A 20,615-nucleotide genomic window follows, 5' to 3' on the forward strand; every position below is an offset into this window, starting at 1 on the left:
CTAGCACTGTCTACAAATTCCTCTCAGTAGATATCGTATTGTTCTTTAGTCAGGTCCTTGGGTCTGTCACCTCCACTGGACAGTTAGGTCTTTGAAAATATTTAGGATACTTTTACTTGCATTTATGTCTTGAGAATTTTGGAAAAATCCTGGCATAGAGTAGATACAAAGAGTTTTTTTAAATTAAATCATAGGGTTTTTTAAAAAATGTGTTTTCTATTTCTTTATAAAATGGTGTGAGAGCTGGAATATATAGTTCCACATTCTTTGGAACTATGTGTTCCAGAAAAGATCACTTTTTGGAGACACTGTTGTGTCCAGAAAACTTAGTGTGTTTATTTTTGCCTGAGATTGATTTTTTCCTTCCAAGCTACTCCTAGGTTTTCAAGGGAAAAAAAAAAATACTTCTAAGTCCCTTTGCTGCAAAGAGCTGAATTACTAAGACTTTTTCTATTTGTTGTATATCTGAGTGCCCACAGAGCCAAGGACTAGAATAATGTATGCATTGAAAGCTAAATCTCTTAAAATTTGTCCTTTTTTAACAAATGGTTGCATTCTTTGGCTTCCACTAACCTTGTTGGTATATTTCTTATAGCAATAGGAGTATTAGTTTCCTGTTTGATATGCAACAAGCCCATTGTATATAAAAATAGACCTGTTCTTTTATGACTATGGCGTGTGTGTGTGTGTGTGTGTGTGTGTATTTGGTAATGAAACAAGTTGAAAGAGAAAGGGGGAAAGAAGAAAATTTTCCATCCAAAGTTTCAGATTTAGCCTTCCAAAAAAGGAGCTCCCATCTCATATTTGAATATCTAAAAACTCTAACATGACAAAGATATATTTGTAGCTGTATAAAATAATAAGTATTATTTTCCTTCTTAGATGTTACTTCTAGATCAGGAATAGTAACAAGTTATGATGCACCTGGAGGATCTTGCCCAAGAGGTATTTCAAGAAAACATGACACCCACAGGAAGAAATACTAGCTAACTTTGTGGCTAGTATAAAATATCTCCAGTGGTGGCCTATGTGTCCATTTCTGGATTTGGAGTATAGTTTTCCTCTCCAAATATGAGGTCAGTGTATAGAAAAAATGTCGACAGAATATTTATAGAATTCCAAAATTATGAAACCAGACGGTTGTGCAAGACAAATTAGAGCTCTGTTTCCTAAAATGCTCAGTTTCTTCATCTAAAATTTGGGGATAATACCTAGAATTATAGAAACAAACTCCTACTCAAACTAAGTAAATATACTTATCATTAATATTCTTATTATCCCTTTTAAAAGTGATAAATATTTTTGCCTCCATTCAGAGAATGGTCAAAGTTATGAAGATACTTGCAACCATTTGAAGAAGCTTAACAGAACTTCAGTTACATTTTTTCAAGTATTATTGTGTTTGATATATGAAAAATAAATGAGACTTTCTTTACTTGATAGATCAGGAAGAATGGTAGCTATTATGAACTAAATGGTTCCCCCAAAATTCATGTTTAAATATCACAACCTCATGTGACTACTTTGGAGATAGGCCCTGTGAGGAAGTGATAAAAGTTAAGTGAGGTGACAATGGTGGGGTCCTAATCTGATAGGTATTGTATCCTTAGAAATAGAGGAGGAGACACCAGAAGAGCTTTCTGTGTCCCTCTGCCACGTGAGCCAACAGTGAAAAGGAGGCAAACCAGGAATAAAATTATTGCCAGAAACTGAATTGGGCTTCCAGAACTATGCAAATAAAATCAATCTGTTGCTTTAAGCCACCAAGACTGTAGTACTTTGTTCTGGCAGCCCAACCATGTAAGATAAGAATCAGTGGAATAGTTATAAAAATGCAGATTTTGGTGCAAAGTAGAAATGCTTTCCAGAATAATAACTGGTGTGGAATTTTTCCTAATGGGAAATATTGAAGAGTACACTAGCAAGTCATTCTACAGAGAGTTTATCAAGGTGAGGCAATATCAAAAGAAGGGTTAGATTAGGTGAAGGTCCTCAAACATTGTTTGATAAAAACTGATACATTACACTTTTTATCATTCCTAAATAAAATAAATTTTCCTTTCAATTTATATAATTATTTATAAAACACTTTCTTAACCTTATCTTGCCTATTTTTGACAATAGAAAATTCTTTATCTAAAGTCATAATACAATGATATGGCAGTTGTTAGCACTATTGGTAAATTAACAACCCAACGTAAGTCCACTTAAAAATATTGAGATTATACTTCTTGGAAAGGAATTGCGTCCATAACACTTACAGGTTCCAGTGCGCATCCTCAGTGATTTGTACAGTTGCTTTCTATTTAGCAAAGCACATTCAGCCTTCCAGCCAGAGCTCTGAAACATCGTAATTCATTGGCACCCTCTGGTAAAAGGGACATCATGATTCTATTTTGAAAACCTCTATGTTTACATATATGATGCACACATGCCTGTTTCAGATACAGAATGCCAAAGACGTCAGATACAGAGATCACATAAGCAAATCAAGCAAATTTTGCTTTCTGAGAGAGAAAAAATTCAGTACAGACAGGATATTCAATAAGGATATCCACAGCACTACACTATAACAGCTCAAATGTATGCATTTTTTAACTTTTATTTAGTAAATATAAATTTCCAAAGTACAGTTTATGGATTACAATGGCTTCCCTCCCATAAGTTCCCTCCCACTCACACCCCTCCCATCTCCCGCTCCCTCTCCCATTCCATTCATATCAAGATTCATTCTCAATTATCTTTATATACAGAAGATCAATTTAATATATATTAAGTAAAGATTTCATCAGTTTGCACCCACACAGAAACACAAAGTGTGAAATACTGTTTCAGTACTAGTTATAGCATTACTTCACATTAAACAACACATTAAGGACAGATCCCACATGAGGAGTAAGTACACAGTGACTCCTGTTGTTGACTTAACAATTTGACACTCTTGTTTATGGTGTCAGTAATCTCCCTAGGCTCTAGTCATGAGTTGCCAAGGCTATGGAAGCCTTTTGAGTTCACCAACTTCGATCTTATTTTGACAGGGTCGTAGTCAAAGTGGAAGTTCTCTCCTCCCTTCAGAGAAAGGTACCTCCTTCTTTGATGGCCCTGTTCTTTCCATTGGGATCTCACTCGCAGAGATCTTTCATTTAGGTCTCCTTTTTTTTTTCCAGAGTGTCTTGGCTTTCCATGCTGAAAATACTCTCATGGGCTCTTCAGCCAGATCTGAATGCCTTAAGGGCTGATTCTGAGGCCAGAGTGCTACTTAGGACATCTGCCATTCTATGAGTCTGCTGTTGGATCGTTCTCTCCCTTTTTAATTCTATCAGTTAGTATTAGCAGACACTAGTTTTGTTTGTTTGATTCCTTTGACTCTTAGACCTATCAGTGTGATCCCTTTTGTTTAACAAGACTTATGAGCCCATCATACTTGGAAATCTCCGATTCTTTCATTCACAGCTTCATATACATAGTTAAAACTGTGTAAAACACAGCCCTGAGTCAATATCTGATGAGGAATACTCTTCCTTGATTGAGTTATCTCATTGGCCTTGACATTATACCACGTAGGAGTCAGCAATCCACAGCCACTGGGTCCAATCTGACCTGCCACCTGTTTTCTAATAGTTTTTTGGAACACAGTCACACTCACTTACTTATGTATTTTCTGGGGCTACTTTCATATAATAGGGGCAGAGTGGAGTAATAGAAACAGAGACCAAATGGTCTTAAATCTAAAAACTTTACCCTGTGTCCCTTTATAGAGAAAGTTTGCTGGTTTCAGTATTCTATATAATCAGAACATTTTTCCTGAACCACTTCCCTTCCCAATGAGATTCCAAACCTTGATTCAAACACATCTCATTATTTAGTGCTGTGAAACTAGAAAGAGTATAAGCCAGCAAGATATGTCTGAGAGTGAAGGAATATCCTCCACACTTAGCTCAGAATCTTGAAGGAATACTTTGAAAAAGTGGCAGAGGATAGACAATTTCTTTTGTTAGGGATATAAAAATGTCACCTTATTTTTTTTGGTAGTTAGTATTTGACTATGGTCTCTTTAAACTGAAAATAAGAGGCCAGATATACAGTTCTTAAAATATACTTTACCTTACTGAGCATATATGATGACCCTGAAAGGAAAGTCATTAACGTTGTGTGTACAATTCTGCCGTAAGAAACAAATGAACAGAATCCAAATTCTAATTAGCTTCACTCCTGTTTTTAATGTGGTTTTTTATTCACTACATATTTCAATTATTTTGTTTTGATTCAAGTTACTTAATGACATCCAAATATTAATTGGCCAAAGAGAACCATTGAAGAATTGCAAATTGACTCTACCCCCAGAAATAGATGTTGACTAATTCAAGTTTAATGAGCCTCAAAATAGCATTTTAAGTACATTTTTTTAGAATTTAATCATATCTGTCTTTAGGGCTTGGATTTAGGAATGCTAAAGGACTATTCTGGGCTAATTAAGCCTGCTCACCTGACAGGTTTTCCACAGCTTGTCTGACTCTGCTCAAGGCGATGGCAGCCATGGTTACAATAGGAAAGGAAAAAGGGGGATTATGTTGAAACAGATTTTGACAATATGGAGACAATTCCATCCTCAAAAATCATTCTGCATAACAATGTCACATATTACTTCAGAGTGTTGTGTATTTTCAAAACACTGGATAATTGTGTCAATTCTACACCAAAACCTATACCCTGTACAGAAATGCTTCCTCTCTGATCCAGTGAATTCTTCCAGCAGGAGAAGCCATACAGCCAAGGGAGAATGGGAAGTTTTAAGTGTTATTAAGCTCTGTTAAGAATATTCATTTTGATTGTTTTGAATTATGAATTATACTCAGAAATATACTGATTTGACATTTCATTAAACACATTCTCCTAATGTATAAAGCTGCTTCAAGGGCAAAAGGCTAAGTAGTTTTGGAAGCTTTACCAAACTCTCATGGGATACCAATGCAGCATTTAATTTTCCAAACAAATAAAATACTAAAGTGAAAGTGAGTGCTATTCAAATGGCAAGCCAGAAAGTGGAATGGGACCAACTGAAACATTCATCTCAAGGCACCACATACAGTATTTGTCTTTTAATAATGTTTAAATAATATAAAGAACATAGCATGCTGTAATGTTGGACCTTCTATTATAACAAGGTTAACGTTTAGACTTTGCCTGTGTAAGAAAGGGGAAACTTGAGATGTGTGATCAGGAGTGGGTAAGATAATACACATAAAGTACCGTGCAGAGTACCTGGCACCTTAAAGTTTCTGAGCAAATACTGAAGTCTTTCCAAATCACTGAACTGGAAATTTCCTGGTCCTTCACAGAATTCCCTCCTCCCACCTGAAACGACCTCTCCTTTGGCACTTGCAACTGGCTAATTATATGAATGCTATTTATGAAGTCTCTTAAGGATACCTGTGCCTGATTCATCTTCGTATCCCCTTAACACTGACTGCTTAGGCATAGTAACCGCTAAGTAAATATTTGAGTTAAAGTTTGAATTGATTAATGTGTGCCTGAAACAACGTTAGATTCTCCTAGGAAATAAACTACTCAAGAAAATGATTTTAGACTTATTTAGAAACTTCAGCAAATCTATTTGGGACTTGTATTCAAGTCAAATTATCTGAGCTTCAGTCTAACCTAACAACAAATATTGGAGCAATGCTTGCTTGGAATGATCAATGGATGCAAACACTCAAGTAACAACTATTTCATATATACTAAAAAGTAGTAAAAACATGTATATATCATGAAATGTGGGAAGTCACTCTGCTGTTTTTATATGTTATCTCAATTGGGAAAATAACTCTATGAGGTAAATAATTGATTAGCCTTATTTTATGAAGGCAGAAATTGATAAATCTGGAAATCAGACAACCAAGCAGCAGGATTAAAATATAAAGCTTGGCTGTAATTCCATACTCTATGCTCTTAATTAATTCATATGCACAAGTGCCTCTGTGTCTCCATGTGCAGTGTACCCACAATCAGAGGATTATGAGACAATTTCAAGCAGAAGGTGAGCAGATTCTTATTTTATTGTTTGAATTCTATGTTTATTTTACTGTGAGTTGATATAACCTGCATAGCAAATTCAGGATTTCAAGAATATTTTTGCTTAAGATTAGTGTGTGATGGTGTTACTCCTAAGTTGTTTTAAAGAAACTTATAGCGATAAAGGAAAGTATTCAGCTATGTCAATAATGATATAGCGCTCTGTAAATGACTGAAAATTAAGAAATATGAAGAGATATAATGGAAAAGTTGCTTTCTACATTTTAACTCATAAGAATAGATTTGTGGCCGGCGCCGTGGCTCAATAGACTAATCCTCCACCTTGTGGTGCCGGCACACTGGGTTCTAGTCCCGGTCGGAGTGCTGCATTCTGTCCCGGTTGCCCCTCTTCCAGGCCAGCTCTCTGCTATGGCCCGGGAGTGCAGTGGAGGATGGCCCAAGTACTTGGGCCCTGCACCCCATGGGAGACCAGGAGAAGCACCTGGCTCCTGGCTTCGGATCAGCGCGGTGTGCCGGCCACAGTGCGCCAGCCGCGGCGGCCGTTGGAAGGTGAACCAACGGCAAAAGGAAGACCTTTCTCTCTGTCTCTCTCTCTCACTGTCCACTCTGCCTGTCAACAACAACAAAAAAGAATAGATTTGTTTCTTTCCTTGATGTGCTAAATAATCAAAGGATTTGATGATTATGTACATGATATGTATATATATAAAATTGTAGTTAAGAACTACATTGTATGTATACATAATTATACTATATATTTATGCATTTATATGCTTTAATTGACTAATGATAAAAATGGTGAAGACTTTAATAACATATTACACAAATTTCAAAAAGAACTGCATAGAATGTGGAGACAACTTACTGGGAAGTTTGAGAGCATAAATGTTCTATTAAAACTCAAATTAAGGAAAAAATAGAAAGCTACATGAAGAGCAGAAACAATGTCGGTGGAAATTGAAGACAAAAAATTCATGGGTATTTTCCCAGATGCTTAAATCATCCATCATATACCATGAAAACCGAAAAAAAAAATACCTAGTTTAAAACTTGCATCTTTTTACTGGTGAAGAAACAAACTGTGAAGTTAAGCTTCTGTCTTTACTTTCTCTCGCCTACCTACAGAATCAATATAGAACATGTAAGAATAGATATATATGCCCTGCATAAAGGAAAAAAAAAAAACCTTGATGTTAACAAAAAGAAAAAGAATGGTATGGATCTTGAAGTAGTACTTTTTGGCTTTGCGGAACTAATCACTGTAAAAATTATTTTAAAGTAAGGATTTCTACTTGTATAAAACTGTGACTTAATGTATATTTACAAGAAAGATAATGTATTTTTTTAATATATAACATGGGCTGAAACTGTTTGCTTCTGCCCTTGCCAGAGTTTGCTCAAATAAATCGCAGGATTGGTATCCATATATCTACCACTCTCTTTATTGTGCTATTTTTTATTTAAAAGTTCAAAAAAACCTTATATTATAAGGTACTATCACATTCTGGTGTTATTAGTTCTTTTTTTTTTATTTATTTGAGAAGCAAAGAGAAATATACAGACAGATTGCTATGGACTGGTTCACTCCCCCAAAGCCTGCAGCAGCCACTGAGTGACCAGGAGGAAGCCAGGAACCTGGAACTCAATCTAGTTTCCCAGAACCCACATCTACTGCTTTTAAGTTGTTCGGAGTGATTTTTTTGTTTCTGCCACCCACTACAGCAGTGTGCATGCAAGCCTTGCTGGCTTCATTAATATCAGTGATCTCTGGTGGCTCAAAGTACCAGTTGCTTTTCTCTGTATTTACAAATTCACTTCCAAGAAAATAGATTTTCTGTACCTGTGGGACTCTGGTAGTCCCAGCACAAATGTTCCTTCATCCCATCAGGCTGCAAAAACTGGGTTTCAGGCAGTAATGAACCCACTTGGCAGGGCCTGCTTCCTGGTTGCCAGTGCTGGCTGCCCTCAGTCACCCTTTTCCGTGGTAGTGTCCCCAAGCCCAATAGACTGTGCTATCACAAACTTCTGTCAGTTCTTGTTCTCAGGAAAGAATATGATCAAAGCAATTAGAGCAAGTTGTTAAATGTTTGATAATTTAATATGGTTCCTCTCCAAGGGATATTTACACTTCAATGAGCTAACAGCCTTTATCCCAAAGGATCAGTTTTGGAGGGTGACATTTCTGGCATCAATTAACCATGAGGGAAAAGCTTTTATTTATTTTCTGAGATTTTGCTAACATCTTTGAAATTGCACAAGATCTGTTTAAATCGAGTGATGAGAAGATCTGTTAAATTAACTGTATTATTGCTAACACTTAGGACTTCCAAATGATTAATTTAGATGATGGACAGATAATGATAGCAAAAGAAATTTTTAAAACCCAAAACGTTTTAAGCGTTTTAAATGTTTGAGCAGAAAGCTCACAGAATTGTTGCAACATTCAAATGAGGTATAACATTCAATTCTTAGTATATTTGGATTCATAAACTGTAAGATTTCACATTTCTACAATTTCATAAACCATTGCTCATGCAGATTTTTATTTAGCACTAACATATTATATAGCACTAACACTGAACTGACATGCTAGAAATAAACTAGGGAAACGTGGAAACCGAGTCTCAGTTCTCATGAAGCTCAAGATGCTTTGCACTACAGTTATTTATTTGTGTATGTATCCTCTTTGCTATCCTGGAAGCTATTTATGGCAGGGACATATCCTCTTCAACCATCTGTCTATTGCCCTTAGCATAGTTTCTAATGAACCTAAGACTCTTGACAAATATTTGTCAGATGCATTTGCAAGAAGTATTGCTGTAAAACCTATGTAAAAACCATCAGAATTGAATATCAGATTTGTTAAATTTGACAATTTTGAGGAAAGTTGGTTCAGGAGAGAAGCTTGGAGAAAATACAACATTAAAAATTCAAAGTAAAATTATATTTGTCCCAAGGGACAAAAATAATTATTGTTCCTAAAAATAGCTATGATTTTGTCCCTCCTTCCAAGCACATAAAAGAATGAGAGATTATAAAGTATTAGGTAAGTAAGTGTAATAGTGTTGATTTCCTTTCTCTGTCCTGTATGTTGTAAGTAATCATGCAATCCGTCAGTACTATGTACAAATACTGAGAGCAAAACGAAAGGACAGGCCTCGACTTGCCCTGACAACCCTGGTGACGTTGACAAGGGTTGTATGGGTTAGAGTGGAGAGGAAACACTGAGAAACAGTAAGACAGCAAGCATAATAGGCTTCCTGTAGTCTTGCTCACAGGTGGATCATGGTAATGATATTAGTAAATGTGTATTGAACACTTAAAGGCCATGTATTATTTTAAAACATTTTATTTATACTAACTTATTTTAGCCCCTCAAAAAGTGGGATAAGTAATCAATGCAACTGATAGTCTCAGAAACATGTCTGTGGTTTGGCAGAAAACACAGGAATTATAATTAACACCCTTGGTGGAAAACGTTGTGATGGTTGCTGAAGAGGTAAAGCAACTCAAGAATAGTACTTTAAGATGGACAATATTAAAGCATAATTACATGCAAATTGTGTTGGCCCAGTTGAGAGGGATAAGGCTAAAAATAAGTTTTCCTCATGAGAACATTTTCTACCATGTTTCATAAGGAAAAAAAATAGGGCTTTTTTTTTCCCCTCCAGAAATCCAAAATCATCTCATGAATTATTTATGAATTTGCTGTCTATTTCTACTTCAAATGACTGGATGATCATTGAAACAGAAATTAATGTTTTGATTTACATATTTAGATACTTTGAATTTAACAGAAATTGGTCTATCCACAGGTCTCCTTGTAAAGGCTTATGACAGAGATAGGTGATAAAAGGAAGCTATCATTAACAGTCATAACTACAGTTACAGAGTGTATTTGGATAGATACAGACACCATTATGATAGATTCATATATAGATATAAATGCATGTTATAAGGATGTGATGATTAAAGATAAAAAGAAATTTCAGAATCTGTGAATACCTACCATTCAGCCTACCTCTGCCTGAATAATCCATTCCATTTATACCACATTTACATATGTAGACTAGTCAAAAACAAAACAACTAAAAAGAAAAACTTAAATAAATAAAACTAAACAATATTCAGCTCAGTTTTGTCTCTGTTTTCTTGCTTATATAAAATTCTATCAACCTGTCAAACTACCTGATAAATTTTCACTTGATGTGTTACTGTGAGGAAAACTGAATTTACTGGGCTTCAACACACTGGATTAACCTGTGTATAGAGAAATTTGAGGTTAAGGATACACATCTTTTCCAAGAATAAATTGATATAGTTAAACACATTTCTCTTTCTGCCTGTTTCCTCTGTCACTCCAGATTTAGATAATACATGGCTTGAGAGGAAAATAGAGTAAGTGGGTATCTTATGTGACACAGCAAATGGGATTGAGATCAGCCTGTAGAACCCAGAACCAAACAAGGAAAACTTTCTCCTCATTCTCCTAAAGCCCAGAGAAAAGACATCAAAACTGTCTGCAGCAGATGAACCATAGGTGACAAAAAATTACTGTTAATTCTGGAATGTAGAGGAATATTTGTGAATTGCTTAATGAGTTTTAAAGTTTAGAATTTGGTAAAATTATGTTTATAATGTTTCTTTATCTAAAATTTTTCAGTCTACATTCCAACCTTATAGATGGGAATTTGAAGTAATACCACGACCTGAAGAATATTATAGATGACAAAAATTTTTACCATTATTGTACTCTGTACAGAGACAATTCTGCAAAACTGTCAAAACAGTTCGCTTTAGAAGCTTCAAACCGAATCTATAGTTGCAAGAAACCTAGAAAATGAGTCGGTTGCTGGTGTCAACATAGCAAATGTCCTTTATTTCCAAATATATTTTGTATTTAGTGAACTGTGACTAGCAAAAAAACAGACAAAAAAGCGAGAAGCATTTTTATTCCTACTTCTTCAAATAGCTATTTCAAATGAAAGAAAGCTGTGCATTTTACTCTTATTTCAAGACAAAAAACAGGACATGTCTTTTCTTGTTTTTCATTCTAACAGTGCTTAAGTGCCTTATTATTTCAAGAGTCATTCAACTATCAACTGTCCTACAGGGCACTAACAAGTTGAAAACTCTCTTTAGGTTACTTTGAAGTGTTTCTTCCACTTTTATTTTAAACTAAAACGTGTAAAATTCAATAAAATAGCATTTTATTTTAAAATTTAAAATTTTAAAGTCTTTCAAATAATATTTCTAATAAAGAAAATTTTTCATTGAAAAATTAGGTAAGAATCATGAACTCAAATAAAAAATATCTACTTTTTAATAGAAGATTCTAACTTGTATTTATAGAATCATTAACTTTTATCTAATGTTGAACAATATCATAGACCTTCTATTTCAAATGAAGTTTTCCTAATTGTTCAGGCTGAAAGCAAATGATATCATATGTTTTTTATTTTCAACTTCAATTTCATTTTCATAGCATGTTACTGTCAATAAATGATGCTCATGCTAAACTAGTGTGGAAACTGATATAATCAGCAGCTATTTAAATTTTAAGACTTGAAATGGTACCAATTTATAATTCCAAAGAAATTTATTGCAAGACTCAACATTTCTGAGCATAACAAGATAGAACTGTATTATCTATTCCTTAACTGATTATCAAGCTTATCAGTGAATGACACATTTTGCTTTTAGAGAAAACCCAAATGCATAGCTTAGTCAGTAAGCTGATTCTTTTCTTAAAAAAAAATATTTATTTACTTTGAAAGTCAGAGTTACACAGAGAGAGGAGAGGTAGAGAGAGAGAGAGAGGTCATTCATCCAATGGTTCACTCCCCAATTGACCGCAATAGCCACAGCTGCCCTGATCTGAAGCCAGGAGCCAGTAGCTTCTTCCAGGTCTCTCATACGGATGCAGGGACCCAAGAACTCAGGCCATCCTATACTGCTTTCCCAGGCCATAGCAGATTGCTGGATCGGAAGTGGAACAGCTGGGTCTCAAACCAGAGCCCATATGGGATGCTGGCATTGCAGACTGAGGCTTTACCTGCTACGCAAAAGCACCAGCCCCGTAAGTTGATTCTAATGCTATAAATATTCTATCAAAACATTACAGTTCATCTCTAGGTCAAGTTTAATGGAGTTTGCTCAAGATTTTATTCATTTTATCTCTGTATAAACAATATTAGTTAAAGAATATAGATACCAAGTATTACATTTCTTTCTATTTAGTTAGAATACAATACATTTCTTTTCAAAGTTTCCTTAGGTTAAAATGCAATGATTCTTTTACTAGAATTAATGAGCATACATTCCAATATTAAGATGCTAATGTTGATTGAATGTCTCCCCAATTTTAATGTATTTTTTATTAGTGGTAAGATCAAAAACAAGCATGACACTGAATATGTAATAATATTCAGTGTTCATGTTGAAAAAATGAGAATGTATGACTGTGGGGAGCAACTGGGAGCAACTCGGACTAGACTAAGTTACTGGAATTAAGACTTATTCTATGCATCTGCTCTCCCACAATATGGCACTGGGAGAGGAGGAAACAGCTTCTACACAGCTGCCTCCAGTTCAACCAATAAACAGCAGGACCTGCTCCTGATTGCAGGAGAGCAGCGTACTCGGCGTGTGGGTAGCAGAGTTGGGATTGGTGGAAGAGGACTATAAAGGAGGAGAGAGACAACATGCACCAGGAACATCTATCTGAAGGAACACCTGTGCAGCCCCCGAGAGAGCCGGCTGGCGGTGTGCTGCTCCCCTGTGGAAGTGGGGAAAGTGGCAGGGGGCCCGCCCCTCCACGGAGGTGGAGGGACGGTAGCCAACCCGGGAAGAACCAGCAGCAAACCCGGGGAGGGCCGAGCAGACAAAAGAACAACGCAGGGTCCTGTGTTGTTCCTCCACGAAGAGGGGGAGCGACATATGACCCATAATAATATCCGAAGTCCTAAAAAAACACATTTTAGCTAAAACTACAGAGTGCTAAAAAATCTTCAATAAACCATCATTTATAGTATTTGGCCAACTGAATAGTGCCAATTCCATGAATGAAAATGATGATAAACAAACTTTAAAAATTCTCAGATAGGGGAGTATGGAAGAGAATGCTACCTGTTTGGTCAGGGACCTAAATTCTAATTCATTGCTGTTTTTATGCCCTGCCTCAGGTTTGTGACTTGGGAATTACCTTAACTCCCCAAAGTCAGAGGATTTGATAAGAATTGAAAGAGTCCTCTTTCCAAAATTTAAAATTAACAATATATGCAAGACATCAGAGAAATGAAGATGCATCTGTTGCCTTTGTTAGTGAAAATAGCTAAGTTTGAGACATAAATTTAGATCTTCGGTTAGGGAACTTCGAAATACATTACCACAGAACAAAATATTCACTCAGTTTGACAAAGAATTTGGTGAGTTCAAGGAAAGTTCTTCAACATACCACCTCCTTTGGAGTGTTTGACTTTTGAGAATAGAAAAAGGGAGCTGAGCTGACTAGACATACATATTATGACAAACAGGAATAGATATGAAAAGAAATGACATCATCTCTTTGGTAAAAGGTCCTTCAAATGTTAATAGGATATAGAGAAATACATTATCTTCCCAGAATAGCAAATGAATAGTAAATAGTGTATTTAAAATAAGCATAAATTGATGGAATCTACATAATAAAGTTACTGTGAGGAACAAATGAGATAAATTTATAATAATCTACTATGTGTTTTAATTGTTATTAATTTATCAATGAATCCTTTTGCCAAGCCAGACATTTTTTATTGGGCTTTCCTACTGTTTGTAAATTATGTGGGATGAAAATTTTTCAATGCTAAAATATAAACACTGGATCTTAGCAAAATGTTTACCAACATGTTAAAAGATTGTTTTTTAATACAAAATATGCATCTTCATCAATGTTATATATTGAGAAAGTAAAATACTTCATAGAAATAAATTTCCTTAAATTGCATGTAAGAGCTTGAAAAGTATAATGAAGGAGAAGTGCTTTGAAGGGGGCTAGAATTACAAAGTTAATTGAGCTTCAGTTATTAAAAAGGAAGTAGGGGCACGTGTTTGTCACAACAGTTAAGAAACTAATTGGGACACCCACATCCCGTATTGGATTCCCTGGGCTTAAGTCTCAGCTCTGTTACCTATTCCAGCTTTCCGCTAATGCACATCCTGAGGCAATAGGCAATAACTCTAGTAGTTTTGTCCCTGGAATCCACATGGCAGAACTGGATTGAGTTCTGGGCCTCTGGCTTCAGGCTTGCCAAACCTCAGCAGTTGAGGGCCTTTTGGAGAATGAACCAGCAGAAGAAAGATCTCTCTCTCTTTCTCTCCCTCTCTCTCTCTCTGTCAATATCAATCTCTATTTCTATCTCCAATCTATCTCTCCACCCCCCTACTTCCAAATAAAATGGCAATAAATAAATATTTCTAAAGTGCTAGGAAAGAAAGAAAAAGACAAGTAAATATACTGAAAATATCTGGAGAAATGGAGATTTTTTTAAACAAATGGGGCATTGCAAACCAATGTGGTGGAGCTTGACAACTGCTAGGGACATCAACACGCAAAGAAGCCAGTAAGCACCAATGGAAATGCTGGGTGGTGATAGCTGCCCAGAGGAAAATTATGGTATTTTATCTTATACAGCATCAAATATATGCAAAATTAGAGAAAGTATAAGGAACCCCCTAAAGCCATCTGTCAGCTTCAAAATTCAAAAATGCAACCAATTTTATCTTTATATAATCTATAAAATGTATACCCTATTGTCTACTTTCCAGATTATTTGAAACATATTTCAGGGTTCAAAACATTTTATTTTTCAATTATATACATGTATTTGTAAGTCAGGAATTCCTCAAAGATGCATAATAATTTTATTATCACACAAAAATTAATAATTCCTATCATAGAATCAGTGGTTATTTTCTTTTTTTACATGTCTTTTTTCTTTTTTCTTTTTATATGTCTTTTTTTTTTTAAATAAAATTCTGTTAAATACAGCAAGCTTGATTAAACCAAGTAACAGTCATGTATTGTGATTAGGTAATATGCCTCTCAACGTAATCGTTATATTTTTCACTGTTTTATCACTTGAACAGAATTTTGAAAAGAGACTAGACCTTTTGTAATTTAGAGTTTCTATGGTTCCTTATCTTTTCATACCTGAAGACCTGGGCATTTCTCCAAAGAATATGGTGTGAAATAGTATTTAGATATCATAAATGGAATCTAGATCTGCTCTTTGTTATAGTATTATCATTATCATTTTTAAAGCCTTTTCAGTAAACAAAGCCTGAAAATATTCTTTTGTTCTTGTTATGATAAAATATATAATGCATTTATAGGATACCCAGGATCCAGAATGAAAACTGTAGGTTTTTTTTTTAATCACCTTCCAAACTTGCTAAAAAACTGTGTTCTCAATGAATGTATCTTATTGAGATACATTTAATTTAGCCCACAAATATGACCACTTTTATCACGTTTATTGAATATAGTACTGGAGGAATGAGTCAGAACAATTAGGCAAGAGAAATGAGTAAGGGCATCCAGATTGGAAAGGAGGAGGTCAAATGTCCTTATTTGAAGACTACATGGTCTTGTTTACAGAAACCCAACCTACTTCATCAAAAGACTGTTGAAACTAATAAACATATTCAGTAGAGTTGCAACAAAAATCAACATACAAAAATCAAGAATGTAGTGTTTCTCCATGTTAATGGTGAGCTATCTGAAAAACAAATCAAGTGAACAATCCAATTAAGCCGCTGCTGAGGCAGGCATTCAATGCAGCATCCCATTTTGGAATGCTTGCTTTCAAGATCCAGCTCTGCTCCCAGTTCTGCTGCTGGGAGGCAGCAGGCAATGGCTCAATACTTAGCTACCTACCACTAATGTAGGAGACCTGGATTGAGTTCCTGGCTGCTGCTTTTTGTACTTTTTTTTTTTTAATTTTATTTAAGTAATATAAGTTTCATGTATTTCATATATACAGATTTACGAACATAGTGATACTTCCCACCCTACCCTTTCTTCCACCCATGCTCCAACCATTCTTCCTCCTCTCTCTCCCATTCTCATTCTTAATTTTACAAATGTCTACTTTCAATTGACTTAATGATCATAAAGTTAACACTACACTACATAAAAGAGTTCAACAAATAGTATGAAGAAAAAAAAACACTGTTTCTCAACAGAAGAGACAAAGGCTGTGAATAATCATTGAATCTCAAAATGTGCATTTCATTCCAATACATTGCATTTCAGGAATTCTATTAGTTACCTTGGATCAGGGAAAACATATGGTATCTGTCTTTTGGGGACTGGCTTATTTAAATAAGTATAATGGATTCTAGTTGCATCCTTTTTTGTTCCAAAAGACAAAACTTCATTTTTTTTTACAGCTGAGTGGTACTCCCTAGTGTGTATGTGTGTGTGTGTATACACACACACACATATATATATATACACCCACATACATATATACACACATATATACACACATCTATATGCACATATATATACACATATATACATACATATATATACACACATATATGCACACATGCATATATATATATATGCAAGGTGTCTGGCGTGTAACAAATCTTCCCAGGCAGACGAATCAATTAATTCACAGGCTTTTATTGGGGTTCCGCTCCCGGGCGAGGTTCCCCGGTCCCAACAGAGCAACAGAGCGGGGGCCGGGGAAGTCGTGCGTCAGAGATTGGGAGGGCTCCTTTTATAGATTCAGGGCATGGGGGTTAAAGGTTGAGGCGGGTCTGATCCTCATTGGTTGACCTTTAGGCACCCACAGGGACCTTGACAAGGACTTTTCTTCCCCTGAAGTGCGGGTAGGGACTCCATTCCCGGAAGTGTATGCCTTTACTCTTTGTGGATCCCAAAGCCTCCAATATACATACACACATACACACACACACATATGTATATACCATAATTTCTTTATCCAGTCAACAGTTGATGGACATCTGAGTTGATTCCATATTTTAGCTATTGTGAATTGTGCTACAATGAATATGGCAGTACAGATAACTGTTTCATATGCTGATTTCTTTTGATTTGAGTAAATTCCCTGGAGTGGCATGGCTGGATCATATGGTAGGTCTATATTCAGATTTCTGAGGTATCTCCATACTGTCTTCCGCAGTGGCTGCACCAATTTACATTGCCACCAATGGGAGATTAGCACACCTTTTTCCACATATCCTACCTAACATTTATTTTTTGTTAATTTCTGTATGAGAGCTACTCTAACCAGGGTGAGGTAAAAACCTCATTGTGATTTTGATTTGCATTTCTCTGATGGCTAGTGATCCTGAGAATTTTTTCAAATGTCTATTGGCCATTAGAATTTCCTCTCTTGAAAAATGCCTGTTAAAGTCCTGTGCCATTTCTTTTTTTTTCTTTTTTTTAACTTTTATTTAATGAATATAAATTTCAAAAGTACGGCTTATGGATTACAATGGCTTCGCCCCCATATCGTCTCTCCCACCCGCATCCCTCCCCTTTCCCACTCCCTCTCCCCTTCCATTCACATGAGAATTCATTTTCGATTCTCTTTATATACAGAAGATCAGTTTAGCATACATTAAGTAAAGATTTCAACAGTTTGCTCCCACACAAACATAAAGTGAAAAATAATAGATGATTTTTTAAATGATGATGAAATCAGATCAGACCTATTGTCATGTTTAATCCCAGTGAGAGTCAAGTTGGGAATTGCTAATTTCTTCTTTTTTTTTTTTTTTACAGAAGATCAGTTTAGTATACATTAAGTAAAGATTTCAACAGTTTCCTGTGCCATTTCTTAACTGGATTGTTTGCTTTTTGTTGCTGAATTTCTTGAACCTCTTTATAGATTCTGGATGTTAACTCTTTATCAGTCCCATAGTTTGCAAATATTTTCTCCCATTCTGTCGGTTTCCTCTTCACTTTGCTGAGTGATTTTTGGTTGTTTGTTTGTTTGTTTGTTTTGCAGTACAGAATCTTAGTTTGACATAGTCCATTTGTCAATTTTGGTTTTGATTTCCTATGCTTCTGGGGTCTTTTCTAAGAAGTCTTTGCTTATGTCAATGTCTTGCAGAGTTTCCACAATGTTCTCTGGTAATTTGAGGGTAATAGGTCATAGATTTAAGTCTTTGATTCATAGTGAATGGATTTTTGTGTAAGGTGTAAAGTAGAGCAATAGTTTCATAATTCTGCATGTGGAGACTCAATTTTCTCCACATAATTTGCTGAAGAGACTGTCCTTGCTCCAGGGATGATACAAGCGCCTTTGTCAAAGATAAGTTTGTTATAGATGCATGGATTGATTTCTGGAGTTTCTAGTCTGTCCCATTGGTCTAAACATCTGTTTGTTGTTGTTGTTGTTGTTTGTTTGTTTTTATCATTACCAGGCTGTTCTGATTATAACTGCCCTGCAGCATGTCTTGAGATTTGGAATTGTGATGACTTTGGCTTTGTTTGTGTTGCATAAAGTTGCTTTAGCTATTCAGGGTTTTTTGTGTTTGCATATAAATTTTAGCATAATTTTTTTCTAAGTCTGAGAATAATATTGGTATTTTGATTACAGTCACATTGAATCTGTAAATTGCTTTCAGTAGTATGGACATTTTGGTAATATTGATCTTTCCAATCCATGAACATGGAAGATTTTTCCATTTTTTAAAATGTCTTCTACTTTCCTTATTGTTTTGTAATTTTCATAGTAGAGATCTTTGACATTTATTCCAAGGTATCAACAAATGTTGCCATCTCCCTGTCTCAGCTGCTGAGAAGACAGCATCCTGTCTCAGCCAGTTGCTGTGCACTCGCACAAAGATTTCCTCAGCTGCCACCCTACCCTCTCAGCCGGGCAGTGGGCACTGTTGTGGTATAGATGGGGTAAGAGAAATGTTCCTTTTATTTCCACTGGGTCCACGGGTAACTACTAGCCCATAGGGCTCCAGGCCAGACTCATCCCAAGCTCTCCCCTGGACTATAGCACCACAGGTTACTGCAGTCTGGTCTCACCTCCATGTCCATGCTGCCACCGCTCCAACTGTTGGCTGCTGCGGTCATCTGTTGTGCTCATGTTTGTGCTGCGTGTCTACACCTTCCACACAGGTCCACGTGTTCCTCTTCCTTTCATAGAATTTCCAGTGGGGTTTACTAATTCTCCCCTGAGAGTGTACTTTCTGCACTGTTTTTTTTTTTTAATTATTATTTTTGCTCTTTATCCATAGCCTAGCACAGTATATGTTGTTCCCTATTCTGCCATCTTGCAAACCTTCTATGTTCCAAGAAATTAAATACCTTGTATTTCCTGGCATCTGACTTCAGACTGGTCCGGCCCTGGCTGTTATGGTTCATTTGGAGAGTACATAAATGGATGAGATCTCTCATTCTCTCTATTGATCTCTCTCTCAATCTCTCTCTCTCTCTCTCTCTCCCCCTGCTCTCTCTCCTCTCTCCATCCCTCCCTTCATTTCTCCACATCTCTTTCTATCACTTTTTCTCTCTCTCGCTCCCTCTCCCTCCCTCTCCCTGTCTCCCTGGCTTTCAAGTAGACAAACTTTTTAAACAACATTTATTAATAAATAAATAAATAAAATAGCTTGCAAAAACAATAAAATAGCTAGGAATAAATCTAATCAAGGAAAAGAAATATCTCTTCAGTGAAATTTTTGAAATGATGAAATTAATCAAAAGGTATACAAGCAAATGTAAAGACATCACATGTACATGAGTTGGAAGAATCAATATGGTCAAAATGTATTACCCAAATAGATCTACAGATTCAATACAATTCTCATCCAAATACCAATGACAGTCTTCAGAGAAACAGAAGAAATGTAATGTATATAAAATGTAAAATAAAACATTGAAACAAAACTACAAAAGACTTCCACTAACCAAAGTCATCTTGAGCAAAAAGAGCAAAGCAAGAGTCATTCATATTATATAACTTCAAAATACACTGCAAAGCTATGTTAACTGAAATGGCATGATATTAGCATGAAAATGCATGGAAAATAAGAAAAATAAAATACGGAGCCCAGAAATCACCCTATGTATTACAGCCAACTGATATTTGACAAAGAGCCAAGAACACACAATGGAAAATTACAATCTCTTTAATAATTGGTGTTGGGAATGGTATATATCCACTTTTAAACTAATGAACCAATAACTTAGCCCCCTCAGTTACAAATATCAACTCAAAATAGGCCAAAAACCTAAATGTATTAGCTAAAACTGAAATACTACAGGAAAATATGCAGTAAGTACTTCAACTCATCTGTAAAGACAATGATTTTTTGATAAACCCCCAGAGCAATGGCAACAAAAGCAAAAATAGACAAGTGGAATTATAGAAAGCTAAAAGCTTCTGCACAGCAAAATATATGACCTACAGAGTGAAGAGACAATGTACATAACTGGAAAAAATATTTGCAAATCATAAATCTCACAAGGGGTTAATATCCAGAATTCATAAGTGACTCAAACAACTCAAGGTAATAATAATAAAAAAAAAAAACTAGTGGACTGAAAC

The 20,615-nt window shown here is 35.6% G+C and overlaps 1 protein-coding gene across 1 annotated transcript in view; it reads left to right on the plus strand.

Annotated features, from left to right (window-relative positions):
• The window catches only part of EYS (EGF-like photoreceptor maintenance factor), a 1,804,868-nt gene that overhangs the window by 1,136,923 nt on the left and 647,330 nt on the right, over positions 1–20,615 (plus strand).

Source organism: Oryctolagus cuniculus, chromosome 5 (genome assembly GCF_051225735.1).
Source record: "Oryctolagus cuniculus isolate XC-2025 breed Fujian yellow rabbit chromosome 5, ASM5122573v1, whole genome shotgun sequence".
Classification (NCBI taxonomy): domain Eukaryota; kingdom Metazoa; phylum Chordata; class Mammalia; order Lagomorpha; family Leporidae; genus Oryctolagus; species Oryctolagus cuniculus.